Source organism: Aedes aegypti, chromosome 2, assembly GCF_002204515.2.
Source record: "Aedes aegypti strain LVP_AGWG chromosome 2, AaegL5.0 Primary Assembly, whole genome shotgun sequence".
In the NCBI taxonomy this organism is placed as follows: Eukaryota; Metazoa; Arthropoda; class Insecta; order Diptera; family Culicidae; genus Aedes; species Aedes aegypti.
The window spans coordinates 228085080-228098872 of record NC_035108.1 but is presented as its reverse complement, the minus strand read 5'-3'; the positions used below and the strand labels follow the sequence as shown (position 1 = coordinate 228098872).

The window sequence follows — 13793 nt, the reverse complement described above, 5'->3', positions numbered from 1 at the left end:
TCGGATTTTTTATGATAATTCTGGAAGTTTAAATACCATTCTAGGAATATTGCGGAAATATTAGGAATCTGGTAAAAACTTAAGAATTGGGGTGGGAATGGGATTCCGAATATTGATCTCTTGGAATTCTGTGGGTATCTTTGAAACGGTATTTCTGTAAGAATCCATGAGATTGCGGTGGGATTCCTGCGAATTATTGTGTGAATATTTGTAATTCTGAAAATCAATCTTCGTAATTATTGTAAAAACCTTTAAGATTCCGTTGATCTCCAGTTCCGTTGGAATTTCAAAGCAAAGCTGGTGTCCCTGGTGTCGGTAAATATTTTATAGATTTCAATGGGATTTTTTGTTAAATCGACAAGAATTTTGATAATTTCAAAGGGAACCCTGGTGTTTTAGGGGAGATCCTCATTCAATTCTAACGACTACCAATGGAATCACTACAATTCTCATAAAAATCTCGACATTCTAAGTTCTAGACATTCCAAGGATACTATCAGAAAACCCACCAAAATAACGAGAATATTGCAGAAACACTTAGAACTTCCGGAATTCAACATGCTGTTAAGAAAACACACGGGGAGCATCAAAATTCTACCGCAATTTCACCAGAATCTCAGTACTGGTGCTAGAAGTGCTAGAAAATATGTGGTTCCAAATTTTATGGCTGTAATCTCAAGATCTCTTCATAGATGTTAAGCTAGCATTCAAAAAATCATCAATCACTGGCGTTTGCGAAGGCCGAAAACCACCCAGAAAATTCTTTGATTTATTTATTTATTTATTTATTTATTCTTCATGTTTATCGGACTTCATGGTCTACATAAACTTATTACGACTAACATACTAATAAAAGGACGAAATCTATTACACACCACATTACATCACATGGGAAAACAAAAAAAAAACACTATAAACGTTAAATTAATCTCGAACGGTTGATTCTATTGGCGAAATGGCTGGACGGTTCGTCAAACTCGAACAGATCTTCCACTATGCTGAACGTTCTAACACAAGCTGCAATCGGTTCGTTGTACCCAAACAGGGTCCTGTGGTATCTGTTTTCAAGCAGAGTTGTATTCCGCAGCATCCTACTCGGAATCCGAAAATTCACCATTGAGCGCAGTTCGGGGGAATCTATTTCACCATTGATTAACTTTGCAATTAACAAGGCTTGCTGGATTTTCCGTCGACGTTGCAAAGTATCTATTCCAAGTAATTGACACCTCTCCGGGTACGGTGGTAGATTGACTGGGTCTCGCCATGGTAAATTTCGTAGCGCCATGCGGACAAAACTTTTTTGCACCCGTTCAATCCTCAAACACCATGATACCATACAACTGAGGCATTTTCAAGAATCGGACGGACGAGCGAACAATACAATGCCTTTAGGCAATGCGGATCATCGAAATCTTTCGCTATTTTAAAGATGAATCCCAAACGTTGTGTGGCTTTGGAGATAACCATCGATCGTTGGCTGTCAAACGCAAGTTTTGTATCCAACTGGACACCTAAATCAAGAACTTCGGTTACTCTTGTCAGGACGGCTCCGTCAATGTTATAGTCATACATAATAGGACGTTGGGTACAATGAAACGACATAACATTTTACAACACTGATGACGAGCTTGTTCTTGTTACACCATTCAACAAACAGTTGTAGACGATTTTGCAGACGCAAACAATCATCAATGGATCGTACCTCGATAAACAGTTTGAAATCGTCCGCATAACCATCATCATAAAATCATAGACATAAAGAGAATACCAGACTAATCGCAAAATTACACTACAAATTTTGTCGAATAACAGCACCTTCATGATTTGTGCAAATTGTCGCGTAATCGATTAGATTCCATGCATTTTCTTCATATGCATGATTGTATTAATTTTAGGCGTCACTCTGAATAGATTGTTCTTTACGTGCAGAATCACTCTGCACTCTGAATGGAAATTTCTTAACGTGCAGCTTCAGTCACTGCTCATGTTCGAAAGTAGTAAGTACTACATGTTCGAAAAGTTTTTTATTCATACCAAAAGTATAGTAAACTTTGTGGATTTTGTTTTTGAGTAGATGCTACATGTAGTAAAGTTCAAAGTTTTTTATTCATATCACCCATTGTCTTTGCATATATAATCACTGTGGAACACGGTTTTGTCTCAAGCACTAAAATACCGCTATTTACTTAATTAAGGGTTGCTGAATCCATTTCCGTTTTCAGAAACATCATAGCACGTCAAGATTTTGAGATATTGGATGTTGAAAATGCTAAATATGACTATTTTAACCAACTTACATGCAAGTTTGCCAGCTTGTAAGGTAATTTATTTGCTTGATTTGCCTCAGAAATCATACTTCATGTGTATAACATTACTTATCAACAAAGTTCATAATATTTTTGATTCTCAATATTTATTTTTTGACGGTTTAGAAAAGTATTGTATATTGCCATATAAAAGAAACGAAGAGTTTTGTATAGAGATTGTTGAGTATGTTGAAAAAATCGATTTAATCGAAATTTAATCGTGCGATTTCAACTTAATTATATTTGAAAAGAAAGTTAAAGGCCTATTTTGCATGCTTAATGGCCTTATATGGCAAAATCACGAAAAATTTTGATAAATCATACCTTAAATTTCAAGTAAACATCAATTAAACCAGTGTGTTAAACAACTTTGACGACTTGTAGCTAAAAATCCTGACGTGCTGGAACATTTCTGAGAACGGCATTAGATGCAGCAACCCCATATCTACTAGGGACACATAATTTCATCCTTGAGACACGCAAAGATGTCATTTTTGTTACGCTGTGATAACCTATGCATTCGCTCTGTGTGTAGAAATCAAATGTTCAGCATATAACATCTTCATTGAGACTTCCAAAGCACGTCATATGAGCTGCATATAATATGCAATTAGCTTTTCCGTACTGAGGTGAATGTTATATGAGAATCCAATAGTGCAAAATTATATGCCTACCATATAGCTTGAAACAAGGATATTGGCTCAGACAGTTCCCAGTTCCAACTGGGTGTCGTTCATGAGCATATGCAACATAGATGAGTATATCCCAGTTTTTTTTCGATAAAAATGTTTTTTTTTGCCTTGTCCACTAAAATAATGAACTTTGGAGGAAAAAAAATATTACAAATCTGGAAAATGTCCTAAACATTTCCATGGAGAATTTGCTTGATGAATGGCTGGACAAATTCTTTGAAGAAGGAACATGTTTTTTTCGCGTCGTCGCGTCACCGAAGTTCTTTTTTCTCGTTTTACTTTGCACGCGTTCTGAGGCAATCGTGTTCAAGTTTTCTCGTCGCCGGAGTGACATTTTGCTTTTGTGAAATGAGTATGCTGATTGAAGTAGCTACAGCATGCATACAGCATACAGGATGCATGATCAATTTGGTGAGCTCGTTTCATGGTTTTATTTTAAATGTACAATATATGTATTATGAAACGTATTGTTATCATGACAACGGTGGAAATGTTACTTAAATGAATTGATTAAACAAAATACAAACAGTTCGTCACTATAAGTGTCGACATAGAATCTTGTACATTAACATTAAAAACCTTCTTTTAACCTGATTTTTATCATTATTAAAAAAAAACCTTTGAATGGTTCGACGCCAAAGGTGTCGACATACCGTATTTTCATGTTGTCTTTAGAGTACTGATAGGTGAATGTTTGAACTGAGATTGCATGAAGGTGAATCCTGATCATGCAGCTATAATCCCTCCTCACTAACAAAACTCCTTCCCATGACAACCATGGAGATGCTGAGGTGATCTCGGTCTCTAGTAACAATGGATGTCACACTAACATTCCTACCCTTCTCCGATGATTGTAAGGACGTGGCCGACTTCGTTATTGAGAAAAAACTACTAATTGAACTTTAACACTTCAAGTCGAGCACTCGACACTGAAGAAGTCTGTAAGTCGCAGACGAAATATGCCTATTTGTCAAGATAAGCAACATATTGAAGTTTAAAGGTATTTGCTCGCCTTACTAGTGATTTTATTATTTAATTTTTTTTTTCAAAAGTCAAGTGTTGAAGTTCAATTAGTAGTTTTTTCTCTTAAACATACTAAATTGAATAAAAAAGTGTAGTCGTTATTGACTTTTTAAGGTTTGGAGTTCTCGAAAGTGTACATTGCAGATGTAAAACTACTCATAAGCTAAATACATCTCTTGGTTCCTTGTGCAACTTCGATTGTTCTGGTCAATCACGGAGTACCAACTACGAATAGGGTCCTAAAGTCATATTCCAATTTTAGTACCAAACGCTTAAGTTTAGACCAGAAACACATATTTACATGTTTAAATGATTTTCGTTGGTTTAACCTTCAGGCTGTTGTACTTTGTACAACAGTTGTGATTTATACACGGGAAAAAAATCTGTGGTAAAAATTACTACTTTAGCTGACTACGCCCATTCTTGAAACTACCATGGAATTTCAGACAAATTTACCATGTTTACGGTACATCCCACCACATTCCTGGTCCATTTGACAGACATACTTTACAACAATCTGATTTCGACAACAGACATGGTAAAATCAAGCGCATTTCTGGTCTGCTGAAAATTGTCGGTGCGAGCGCTTAAGTTAACCCCCTAAAATGGTAGTTTTTACTGCACAATTTTTTTGCGTGTATGCTATGATTTTGTAACAAAGATATCTATCGAAACCAAACCAAAATGTATTTCTCGAGAATCTTCTTAAGAACAATACTCAACAGTTTTTGTTTACAGTATGGCTCTTTATAATGCGGTAAAATCAACAAAAATAAAATAAATAAAACAAAACGGTACATCTCAAAATCCAGATAATTTCGAAACATGGTGTCTTCAGCAAAGTTGGACAAAGGTAATCCTTATGCGTCGGCGAAGCACCAAATTAGAATGCCAACGCCGAAGTTTTTACTATCGAACTTCTAATCATCACACGAATTGTCAATATTCCAACAAAAAAGCACTCAAATGTCACCAGAAAATGTCAAACTGACTTTGACGTCTGAGTACCGCGTAGCATTGAAGTCTCCATATATACAGCGTTGCCAACTTTCAGATTTGTCTGGAATATTCCAGATTTCGCAAAAATCTGGAAGATCCAGATAAAATTTGTGATGAATTTGTAAGGTTTTGTAAATAATTTGTAAGGTTCTCCATATACGACATTAGAGATCCAGACTTTTCCAGACAAATTTTCAATATCTTCCAGAGTTTTGAAAAATTGACTTGGCATCCCTGCATATATAGACCAATCCAGTTGCCTGCGTAGTAGTGTAATGTTGACAAAATTTTCTTTGTTTGCTGTGAGAACCGTCACAACATTGCTTTTGTTTGCTGTGAGAATGCAAATATAAACACGGAGAAAACGGAAAACCTATATTTGAGTATTTTTTAACTTACTTTTGAGTTATTTTTCTCTCCCTATTTCATTCGCTCCTTCTGTTGTTGTCAGAGAGCGAAGAGCAAAACAACCCAAAAACCGAACCTTAGTGCGTTACCTCAAATTTGAGTAAGTGGCACAGTACTGGAAGTTGAGTTATTTGATCTGCCGATTGAGTGAAAAGAACTTAGCCAGTAGGTATTTTTTCGCATGGCTGCAAATGAAAACAACTTCTACCCCATCAACTCAAAATTAGGTTAACGCACGAACCCCCGGAATTGAGTGGAATTAACTCACTTTTGAGTACTTCATTTTCTCCGTGAACAGAATTGCTGCAAAACACCACTTCCTTGTTGGACTGACGTTGACCGAAAATTCAATGACGTCAAACAAACATAGATACGTTTTCATTCTGAGGAAATCGACTTGTGTAAGATTGATTGTGCGTTGGTATTCGTGGAAGTTTGCTTAGAGACCTCTATGTATATGTGCGTTTCGTGACAATTTGCTCTCCAGATGCGTTAGTGTGGAGCATTTTCACCAGCTTTCAGTCGTTCCAACTAACGGGTCGAATTCGCTATGGACTTCGCAGCACCAATCGGGAGTTCGCCGGTTGGACTTCCGAAGCGATGTTTTGAACGAACTAACTGTCATTGCTTTGCCGGCTCGACTTTTATCTCGACTGTTTTTGAAAACAGTCCAACATCACGTCGACAGAAGAAGTTCCACCACAACGGAGGATTTGTCAGTTCGAGCGCGCCAAAATCCTTCCGATTGAAAATGTGATGGCGGCGCTTAAGGTGCAACTGTTTGCTATCCATAAATGATGATGAATTTTGTAGTTTTGGGGATGTGATATCGGTTCTACCGGACAGAGATGAACAGAAAGTGTATCAACATGCTTGTTGTTAGCAAGCATATGATCCGATAGATCACCAAATGACCGATATGATATAAAACAGAAACATTTTCTTTTCAACGATAGTTTGAACATAGATTGTTCATGGATGCCAAGATGAGTCTATCGTGTGTTACCTTAAGTTCGTTGATAAAGAAGAGGAAATTGAGCGAAGTTTTCTTTCTGAATTTTATCGGAATGCACAATTCGTCATCAAACGTCAACATCCCACCGCAAAATCGCTAGTGTTTGGAGGGGATTTTAACCTCCAAATTGACAAATAACCTTTAGTTCTAATACACTCCGTTATATGAAATATGGTGGCGCGTCGATCGTCGCAAGTTTATCGTTAAACAGTCAATAGATGGAAGGCAGTCGTGTTCCAACACCGCTGTATCAACTAATCGATTAATTGAGATTTTGCGACATCCCTACATATGCCTTTATAATGGGTAAGTTGAATGTGTTCAAAGCAGCGATTACTAGTATAGAATAAAATTCACGGGATCATGAAATTGCAGGATAATCCTTGAATAAATTTCGGTTGTTAAGTCCCCCAGCATAGTCCAGCGATTTGTCCACCTTATTCGTCTTTGAAATTCACAAAAAATAACATAGGGAGTCGATGCCGATTATGGACCCTTTGCGTATTATGGACCCCCACCATAAACACATAAAATTTACACTCAAAGCAACCTTGTTCCTATGAAAATCCACCGGGGGAACTTCGCTTGCATTGTTAGTCAGCAGTTTCAGGCAAAATATTTGGTTTGATACGCATAAATACAGATATTGGTACCGTTTTGTAAATGAAACCACACAAGAGGGTCCATAATACGCGTTTCCAGGTGGGTCCATAATAGGCACGTCGGCAGCGAGCCAGATTACATGGGAATCAAATGGAGGATCCATAATAGGAAACGTCAAATTTGTAAACATTCCTATTATGAACCCCGGGAGGGTCCATGATAGGCATTCGGACAACAGTTTTCCAAATGCATGTTTCGCTGGAAAAATCGAATGATTTTGTATGTTTCATAGACGTACTATGAAGTAAAAATATTGAGCTTGTTGTTAGACTCCACAAAACGTATATCCGTCTGAGATATCATTGCTGAAAAGCGTCGAGAATGAATTTCAGCTATTAAGGGGTCCATTACTAGTATTGAAACCTTAATTTAAAAGTTGCCCCAGAACAAACGTCTATGTTAAATGAGCCCTTTTGCACCTGTTTGTTTAATGCTGGGAAAATGGTCGAAATTGCACACGGAAAACAAAATATCACAGTTTTCTCTTGCGCCATTTTGTTTTATCTACCGTAAAATGAAGCGAATAGAAACACTTTCCGACATGTTTGAATGTGTGCAACTTAAACCGTGTGGATAAAAACCAATTTTATTAGCCTTAAATAATAAAAAATAAAAATTATATCGTACAAAGATTTATGAAAATGTTGTATGTTTTTATTCACCCGCAATGGGGCGAATAGAGACACTGCTCAGTAAATATCAATACTTTTTTTCATTTTAATGGAAAAATAATCACATTTTTAAGTGCATCTTGAAGAAATATCAACATTTACTTAGTGAAGAAAAAAATTAAAATTTTCAAAACTAAGTTCAATTATCGATCATTTTTAAAATCAGCCAGAATGGCGGATGATTCAAGCTATCAAAAATGATTGAGATTTCAATTTTTTCTTCTCAATTTTTCAATGAGAAATGTAGCGAAATTTTTAATTTGAAAACAGTCTAGCGATACTCGATTACGATAGCGATACGATTTTTTGTTGACATTTGAGTGCTTTTTATTGGAGTATGCAATGATTGTGCCTCGTATGCAAAGCGGCAGCACTGGATGTGTTTAGCTGTATGAGTGAGGCGGCGCTGAAGGCAGTCGCAGCGGCGCCAGCGAGAGCGCCAAATAGAAGGAAGAAAGGGAGAATGGAAAGTTTTGCCATTCATCCGTAATGTGATGTTCAATCCGTACAGACGTGTGTTTATTAAAGCTTTCTCTTGCGTACAGTAGTTGATTAGTTGTGTTTCTTTCCTACCGAAATCCTGGTTCCGCGTTCCGCTTCGGTGACCCTGTTCTGCGTTGTGGTATGTCCACCTCTGCCCAACAGGTTATGGGCCCAGCAGTGCCGAAAGGAAGGTTCCGGATTGCATAGGAAAAAGGTTCCGAGAGAGTGAAAGTGATCACGCCGTGTGTGAGTGTGTGTGCGTTGTTTCTCCGCGGTGGTGATTTTGCGTGGACAAAATGGCGGATGTGAACAAGTTTGCGTTTGCCAGACTGAACAATCAGAACTGGCAAATATGGAAGTTCCGGATGGAGATGCTCCTGACCAGGGAGGAGCTGTGGTATGTGGTCGGTGATGCGAGGCCGGCTGTAGTGACCGATCAGTGGACGAAAGACGACCGGAAAGCTCGTGCCACTATCGGATTGTGTATTGATGATAACCAGTTTGCACTGGTGAAGGAAGCAAACAGTGCAAAAGCGTTTTGGGATCAGTTGCGTGCTTATCACGAGAAGAACACGGTAACGTCACGTGTATCTTTGCTGAAGAAACTGTGCTCGTTAAATCTCGCGGAAGAAGGTGACCTTGAGAGTCATCTGGTGGTGTTGGACGATTTGTTCGACCGTTTGACGAATGCAGGCCAACAGCTGGAGGAATCGCTGCGGATTGCGATGATCCTGCGTAGCTTGCCTGATTCGTACGGTGGTTTGGTCACGGCGTTAGAGAGTCGTGCCGATGTGGACATCACGATGCAGCTTGTGAAATCGAAGCTGATCGATGAGTTCGAGCGTCGGAGAGAGCGATCCGGCGAAATAAGTGAAATGCAATGTGAAACGAAAGCGTTGAAAAGTGCGGTAGTGCAAAGCGTGGGTGGACTCGGCAATAGAGCACCGGTGAGAAGATGCTTCTTTTGCGACAAGCCTGGTCATTTGCGTCGCAACTGTCGTTCGTTTATGCTAGCGAAGCAGGAGCTAGAAAGTGAGTGCGAAGATAAGAAGAAGCCGGACGACAGAGTGCGTGTGCGGCAAAACGCGAGACAAGCGAAGGACGAAAATTGTGGTGCCAGAAGTGTGTGTTTTATGGCTGGAGTGGATCAGCGAAAGTGCTGGTACATTGACAGTGGAGCAAGTCGGCACATGACGAGCGACAGAAATTTCTTCAAATCGCTGAAAGAACAAAAAGGTCCAAGTGTAGTGTTGGCGAACGGTAAAGTGGTTACCGCCGCTGGTTGTGGCGAAGGTGTTGTGTATGGCGTGGACGGAAACGGAAGTAAAATTGAAGTGAAACTAACCGACGTGTTGTACATTCCGTCATTGGCAAGTGGACTCGTGTCAGTGGACAGATTGACGGCGAAAGCGTTTTCAGTGACATTTAAGAAGGATGGTTGCGATATTTGCGATGCATCTGGTAAGAAAGTGGTTATAGGAGAAAAGTCGGGGTCATTGTATCGGCTGAAGTTGGCGAACGCTGTGAAGAAAGTGGAGGGCCAACGGCCGATAATTGGCGAGAAGAAGACGACGAAGCTAAGAAGTTCACCAGTCAGTGTGGTGAGCTGGTATTCGGAGAAGAAGCCGAATAGAGCCGAAGAACGTGAAGAGGAAGAATACTTCGATGCGGACACTTCAAGCGAGGAAGTGGAGCCGCTGCATGTGGCGGAGTCCAACAGTGGAAGCCCAGATTCGGATGCTGATAACTGGAGGGAAGTTCGGCGATCCAGGAGGAGCAATCGAGGAGTACGACCCAGCCGGTTGGTAGATTACGTTTTCGATGCTTGAAGCAGGAGGAGATCAACCCGGCATGGAACGAAGATATGATGAGGACGAATACGAGGACAACATTGAGGAGGAGTATTGGAGTATGCAATGATTGTGCCTCGTATGCAAAGCGGCAGCACTGGATGTGTTTAGCTGTATGAGTGAGGCGGCGCTGAAGGCAGTCGCAGCGGCGCCAGCGAGAGCGCCAAATAGAAGGAAGAAAGGGAGAATGGAAAGTTTTGCCATTCATCCGTAATGTGATGTTCAATCCGTACAGACGTGTGTTTATTAAAGCTTTCTCTTGCGTACAGTAGTTGATTAGTTGTGTTTCTTTCCTACCGAAATCCTGGTTCCGCGTTCCGCTTCGGTGACCCTGTTCTGCGTTGTGGTATGTCCACCTCTGCCCAACACTTTTTAGTTGGAATATTTTCCAACCAGCGAACATCCAACCATCGAGTCATGTAGCGGATCCCCAACGAGCGAATACCCACTGTACGTCTGCTAGACGATTCGATTCCAAGTCAGAATCCTTTACCAAAATCGGATTTGGAACATCCGACGGATGTAGAATCCGAAGCTAGTTGATGAAGTCATTGAGAAATCCACACGGAGAACAAAATATAGTGTTTGTAATCATTTTTCCGGTCAAATTAACTATATTTTAAGGTTAATTAAGAAATATAGTTTAGTTGACTCAAAGTAAATTTGATTGAGTTTACAATAATTTGCAATATTCACTCAACATTTTGTTCTGCTTTATCATCATATCTGAACAGATTTCGTCGCTGCTTTATCTATCTAAAAAAAACCATTGCAAAAATCAAAGTGCGCGTCGGTAAACTTGATACGTGGTCTCCTGCGTGCAAAGTGGTAATCTTAGCACCTACACTATTCCTTGCAAGTTTAAAGTAAGTAAATAGGTTTGTAAGCATGACTTGAAGTCTAGGGATGTGAGTGTTTTCGGATAGCGGTAAATATCCAAACTAGAATTGATTTAAATGCAAGTGTGTACGGAGATGAACCAGCCATAGGGCTGAAAATGTCCTTAATAAAGATAATAATAATAATAATAAAATGCAAGTGGATAGCTGAATCAATGGAGTGTATGTAAATAGTAATCATTGTTAATGAAGTTAACTTGAAAAAATTACGTTATTGTTCGACTTACTAGATTGTTTTTAGCAAAAACATTTGAAAAGTGATATTTTTCTTAAATTTACCGTTTTGACTCCTATTCCGAACACTTAAAGCCAACAGTGACTTCAAATACAACTGATTGGCATGAATTGGCTGATATTTGTGTAAATTTTTATTTCTTCGTAAAGTCTAATTGTTAGCTGCTGGGTGTACCAATAATAATGTTGATTTAAGTAGTTTTAGCACAGGTTTTAGTATTGTTTTTACCTAAAAGTATGGAACAACATTTTGTTTCAAATGCCGAACACTGAGTTTATTCTGTCTCATATTCCGAACACCTTGACTCAAATTCCGAACAGCACGAATAAATCGTATTCAAATGAATAATATCGCATATAAATTTATCTGAGCTTGTTTTACTGGTCTCAAACTAGAGAATCATCACTACTCCTACGGTATAAAATATATTGGAGACGTTGAAATTGAACTGCAATCGACTACCATTTCCTTGTTATTTGGTGACATATTTCAGCGAAACATTTCAACCAAATCGCCATACAAAAACCGTGTGTTCGGAATATGAGTCTGTTCGGAATTTGAGACAAAACGGTACTTATGTTTCAAATATGTCCGCTTATATTTTTTCCAAATGTATATACTACATCTGAATTCAGATCTGAACAACGTAATGAAAACATTGAGCAATCATCTAGCACATAACATATTAGTTTTGAATGTTGTATGTTTGTTTTTTCTTAGGTGTATGAATATGGAATTGGCTCGATTTTAGACGCAAATTCAATACTTTTCCATTATTCCAAAGATTTTAGCAAATTAATAGAGTTTATGATTGCCGAGCAATAGATGACACCTACGACCTTCGTAATTGATAAAGTATATCGAAGTCCTTAAATCATTTAATAGTTTTAAACCTACTTGAGGTGGAAACAGTGCCCCGTACGAAAATGAGGTTGAGTCACTGTAGCTTGATTGTCTATTCACTTAGACTTTTCCCGCTTTTCCCCTACCGATCATTTAACAACCTACATATTCAAAAAACGCAAATTTGTAGAAGACGAAACTGTACCTCATGCAAAACAACTTACACCATTGATTACGCCTTTGTTTTTGTTTATCAAAGTGATGGGCGCATCATCATATTAATTTACTCCAATTCGTTTTTTTTTTCTAAGCATTCAACTTACATTTCGTTATCAAAAATTACAATTCACGTCGCTCTGACTAGATGAACCCGAAATTTTCAATAAAATTCTGAAACGCATACTAAAAGATAATTGTGCTTAGTTATTTGGCATTTTAAGAAATTTACATTTAAAAGCTTACCATGAAATCTCCGAGAATCCCAGATCTGCTAAGAGTGAATCAAAAAGATGCGCCATCTTGAAACTCTGCTATAAGTTTTGACATGTGCACATCACATAGACTTTATCGGGTAACATCCATAACACTTGGTCATGTATAATTTATTTATTATCGTCAATCAAAGTAGACTACATGTTAACACTTAAATCTACACACTGCTATATCTTACAGAGTTAAAGTATATTCTTAGGTTACTACGCGACATTGTTAAGTCTATTGTTTCGCAATGTTGATTATATAAACTCATCATTCGGTTTAGAGGAGAAAATTTTGCATAATTAGTACGACGGTGATTAATAAAAAACAAGTTACGATTCCTCAATTGCCGGGAAGGAGTATAAACATTTAAACTGTTTAATAGGTTAGGAGAATCAATACGGTGCGAAACAATATCGATTTCACGATAATTACGAATATCAGTTTTCTTCCCTGATTTGTAAATAGGTACTAGAATGATTTCTTCCAGATTTTAGGAAATTTGCCGGATTTTAGTGACATTGAACAGCCAAAACAAAGGAGAAATTCAACAGCAAGCTTCTTCATAAATACTGGAGGGATTTCATCAGGTCCTGCACTTTTTGTGGCATCCAATCCTTTCAAGCCTGATAAGATGTCTTGTACTCTGGTGCACACTAATGTCATTTGAGGGAGCAGAGAAGAATGAAAAATAATTTAGGTCCCGATCCTCTTCTGAAAATGTCGTATAGATTTCTTGGAAAAACGTTGAAAAGAGGTGGCAAATTTCTCCCGGGTTGTTAGCGTCTTTATCGTCAAGTTGCATTTTTGATGGTAGATTGTTTGATTTTAATTTTGTTTTAGTATAATTAAAGAAACTTCTTGGGCATGACTTTATATCGCTCTCAATTTTTCAATTCTACTCTTCAAGTGCAGAATTTATAGCAATGTTCAACTGTTCACATAAGTCCAGGTATTTCTGCATATTATCATCACTTCCATGTTTTTTATAAATTTTGTGAGCCTTTTGCTTTTGATTTTTTTAAATTCCTGATATTTCTATTGAACCAGATGGGATTTTTTGAATTACCAAAAAGTTTTTTCCTTTTGAGAGGTACCTCTTCACGAATAATTTCCATTAGTAAACTGTAAAATATATCAACAGCTTTTTCGACATTATTTTCTTCTCTGATCAGTGATTGCCAGTCAATTAAATTTATTCTATTTTTTATGTTTTCATAATTTGCATT

The 13793-nt window shown here is 38.1% G+C and overlaps 1 protein-coding gene across 5 annotated transcripts in view; it reads left to right on the top strand.

The window, feature by feature from the left end:
- Positions 1–13793, top strand: part of LOC5564188 (GTP-binding protein RAD) — a 147955-nt gene that overhangs the window by 12723 nt on the left and 121439 nt on the right. The gene's annotated exons all lie outside the window — the stretch shown is intronic.